The following is a 5071-nucleotide window of genomic DNA, read 5'->3' on the forward strand; positions in this document are numbered from 1 at the left end:
AACGTTTTTAAAACATGTTCTGGGAACGTAAATGTTTAGGTTGCAGGGAGGTTCTGATAACATTTTACTATGGTTTCCTGAAAGTTTTCCTGGGAGGTTTTGTTAATGTTCTGAGAACAGAAATTATAGGTTATTTTGAGTTTTTTTAATAACTTCCTTAAAACTTTCACTGAATGTTTCAATAAGACTTTTAATAACACTGCTAGCTTAGGTTAACTGTTTTGAACTCCAAGCACAGATAGGACACATTTGCTTAGGCATTAATAATGCAAACACATTTATTTTTAATTGTGGCACGGTGTCAGTGAGATTTGAACCTATGATCTTCTGTTCTCTATCCATGGAATTAGTCCATTGCGCCACCAAGATGGAGCTAGCCATGCCAAGTCTTTTTTTACTCATACAAAGCTGATCATTTTGGTCTATTCAAACAGACCCATTTCAAAGGAAACAAGCACTCATTAAGATCAGGTGTGGCTAATAGTGGCGCGGCCAACACACCTAACAAGATATAGGATAGAGAGAGCTTTGTTGACGCAGAGGACGAATGTATAGGTTTTTCAATATAATAATTAAAAAGTTATTTGAATGTTACTAAGAAGAACATGGTTTCTTAAAGTTATGGAAAAAATCTGAGAACATGACTTAAATAAAACCATTAGGAAACCTGTTGGAAACGTTATGTTGAGGTATTGAAATTCCAACAGAAGAACGTTGTTTTTTAACGTTCTCTGAACTATTTGAGGACATTCCCATTGTCAAACCAGTAGGAGAACATCCTAGAACATGACCAAAAAATCTATTAAATGTAACCATGTTTGAACTTTTAGGAAATGTTCTGTTAAAGTAATGAAATACCAAGAAAATAACGTTATTTTGTAAAGTTCCTTAAATGTCCTGAGAATGTTCCAAAGCCAAGCAACTATCCTGCACCATTCCCAGAACATTGTGGGAAGGTTGTATGCAAAATAACCATAGGACAACCCCGCCTTCACCAAGCGCTAAGAAATATATGGTTCTCAGAACGTTATGTGCTAGCTGGGCACACAGCAACACCAACCACTTTGATCTCTTCCTCTTGATCATTGTCTCTCTTCCTTAGCCTTCACAACCCCTACCTCAATCTATAGCTTCTGGGGAGACACACACACACACACACAGCTGTAGTACTCACTGTGCTGCGTCCCTCTGCTCTCCATCAGATAGACAGGAGAGGACAGGTCCCAGCTCAGCCAGACAACATCTCCCTCTGTCCCACACCACGCTTCTGCTGCTTCCGTTGCTGCTGTAAAGTTCCCTCCGTCTGTCTGTGTGTGTGTTAGACTGAGTTACAGGTTCACTCTCCTCACTCCTCTTCTCAGTATCACTCACACACTCAGTAAGCTCCTTCTCTCTATCCCTCCCTCACTCGTTCAAGGGTGTGTGTGTGTGTGTGTCTCTCTCTCTCTCTCTCTCTCTCTCTCTCTCTCTCTCTCTCTCTCTATGATGTGTGTCAGGAATGCATGGTTCCCGTGGATACACCTCACTGGGCAAATAATTAATCAGTGTGGTCTGGTCGTATTATGGGATGTGAGCCAGAGGGGGACAAAAAGGGTTGGCGCACACACACACACAGCAGATAAATATGCCAGTGAGAACAAATCGTTAACAGGAGGGTGGTACTGTGCATAGAGTTAACTATCAGATCAATATAGTGTATTGGATGTAATTTGCGGCTGGAGTTGAAACCAGCCCTCTCTGTCATGATTAACATAAAAGCAATAGTCAGTGTGAGAGTGAAGCCAGTACATCACAAATTATAGAACAAACATCACAAGGAATTTGGAACTTCTTTGTGAGCTGAGAATGCACAACTGGTGATTTTGTATTGTAATAGTGTTAGTTTGGCATCTTCCTTCTGTTATCACACCATCTCATTCTCTATCTCTTATATACATACCCACTTCTCGCTCTGTCTTCAATTCTCATTATCTCTCTCCTACTCAACATGTTGTCATCAGACTCTGATAGATATAGTACTTTATCTCCCTGCGGGGTAAAGTCCAGGCTCCTGTCCTCATTTCATTCCTCTCTGGATACTTTAAAATAGACACTGATCCACATACTGTACCTTGTTAATCTGTGTACATCTTCAATCTGCACTCTGACTGCCCAGAGTGGAATAGGACTCCACATATGGGCCATTGTGCTGTATCTATATTATAGATCAGCTCTGCTAGTATTCGACTGACTAGGGTTGGATTATGGGTGAGCATAATTGATTACAGCAGTGCATTCACAGGGCATGAACCAATACATCTAGCCACTGTCTATTCAGTATCATACATAGATAGAGCAATAACAAAGATGCTTGGGTATACAGTATTCCAATATCTTGAACATACATTGGTACTGACCAAAAATCCATTGGATTTAGAGCAATGATGAATGGATCGTCTTCAGCATCAATATCTCCTCCCTCTTCTGTCTGTTGGTCAGACTGTCAGGCAGGTTTGTGATAAATAAAGCTCTTATTTATCTCTGGCTGTATTAGATACAGTAGAGCACTCTGTCCCTCCCCTACTTACCCCAGGGAAATATAAGACAGGCAGACAGGCAGACAGGCAGACAGGCAGACAGGCAGACAGGCAGACAGGCAGACAGGCAGACAGGCAGACAGGCAGACAGGCAGACAGGCAGACAGGCAGACAGACATCCCCCTTATGGAAAAAACACATGAATTTCACATGCGATCACATGTGAAGTGTTCCAAAAACACATGTTTTCATGTGATCACGTGATCTTATGTGAAGTTAATGTGACAACATGTAAAGCAACATGTGATAACATGAAACGACACGTGAAAACGTGATCACGTTTTCACCTGATTTCACATGTGATTTTCATGTGATTTTCCACATGTGAAATCATGTGATTTTTCTGTAAGGCTAGTTTAAAATGAGATAGAGTTTGGTCTCAGGGTTGAAGCATTATCAGTCCCTGTGGATCAGCAGAATCAATGATCCATAACCAGAGAGAGGACCAATAATTGATCAATGATGGACCAATAACAGTCACCAGGACCTGCTCACAGTGGGTCAGCCTGGGGGTGAAGGGTCACAGAGTACAGGATAGTCAGCTGGGGTAAAATACTAACCGGGCGTTCAACCAGGGGTGTTCTGTACCACATTTAAAACTGTTAGTCCACTGAGCTTAAGCTCTGAGACTCAACACAAGTCTTCCGGTTTCCGACAACAGGTGGCCAACCGTGCTTTAGGGGCTTAGGAGAGCCACACCAGAGCCAACTGACACCCAGTGTGATGACCGCACAGGAAGGCACCAACCAGCCAGAACTAAAGGGGTCCGGAGAGGAACAATGACTGACCAAACACATGATCTCAGCATTGGGCACGGCCAAACCACCCCCCGCCTCACACCGGCTATACAAACCCCCTACACACACTTAAACACAGGAGGACATACACACACAGGCTTGCACAGGAACACAGACACCCGGGAACACACTCACATACACAGCTACACACACACACCACGTACGCACGCACATACACACACACACACACACACACACACGCAGACACATCGTCTGCCTGTATGGCTGCTGAGTTAGGTTTGACAGGGGATGACTTGTCCAAACAGCGGGGCTGTGTCCCAATGTGTGTGTGTGTCAATGTGTGTGTGTGTGTGTGTGTGTGTGTGTGTGTGTGTGTGTGTGTGTGTGTGTGTGTGTGTGTGTGTGTGTGTGTGTGCGCGCATATGTGTGACTGTGTGTCAGAAAGGCAGAAATCTATTTGCATGCGCAAGAGATACTACAATTCAGCTCATACCTGGTAATGAGGATTGTGTCCTCTGCTGCAGAGCGCACTGTAGCAGCCATATGAATGAATAAAATACTCTTAAAACACATGGTTATTTCAACTAATGCAAAAACAACACACGCGTTTAAAATGATCGAGGATAAAAACGTAATAAAGAACTAGAAAAATTTAAATTTGTGCGCTTCCTAGTCTTGAAGTATTCATGGTTGTGAAATAGTTGTAGTAGTGGTAGTGGTAGTGAGGACAGTATTAATGGTAGTAGTAGTAGTAACAGGGTTTTCATAGGCTATGGGCTAGTTATAGTGACCTATTTTGGGGTGGTTTGTATGTGTGGCCTTATTATAGTGGATTATAGTGGGCTAGTATTGTAGGCTAGAGTGTACAATAGCATCATAAGCCATATAATGTGTTTAAGCTCTCAAAATGCTTTAGTTTGAACATTCTTAAAGTTTTTTGGCAGTGATTTCAGTTTAGAATGTTGAAGCCTGCATTCCACCATTGAAATGAATGGAGATACAACAAACTTTATAGTTAATGAATTATGAATGGTAGCAAAAAGCTAAGTTGAGTCAGTCTGCACATTTGGGTTGGTGTTTGTAGCTGAAACAGATCAAGAGCAGTGGCAAATAAATGTTTTGCCTTTAGTCTATGGAGCTTTAATACAAACGTTAAATGGTTATAGTTCAACAAGTACAAAAGTATCTAAAATCTTTTTTACAAGCAGTCTAAGTTGAGTTTGTCTGTACATGTCTGTACATGTCAACGTTAGTAACTTTAACGGTTCAAGAGCAGTGGCGAATCCAAATATTTCCCATTCAAGCCTATGAAGCTTTTATGAACATTCAAAATGGTTATAGTTCAAAAAGTATATGTGGTATCAAAAGGCTGTATACAATAAACCTATTCCAAGCAACCTTCATGTTTTAAAGTTTGAATGACATTTCTAGCTTAAGTAATTGAAGACTAGTATGTGTACCAGTCTTTTTAGCTAACATTCCACTCCTTGCCACTCCTGTCATTTGCCAAAGAGACTGGCCTTTTGGCAATCTTAACGCTCAATATGCAGCCGGTGCAGTAGCTGATTGGTAGTTGGAAACAACATTCATATTTTCCATGACAACATTATGGAACATGGGCACACGCAAATTTGACGTAATATACACTGAACAAAAATATAAACGCAACATGTAAAGTGTTGGTCCCATGTTTCATGAGCTCCCAGAAATTTTCATATGCACAAGAAGCTTATTAAT

This window comes from Coregonus lavaretus, assembly GCF_964263955.1.
Source record: "Coregonus lavaretus genome assembly, chromosome: 9".
Taxonomy (NCBI): Eukaryota; Metazoa; Chordata; class Actinopteri; order Salmoniformes; family Salmonidae; genus Coregonus; species Coregonus lavaretus.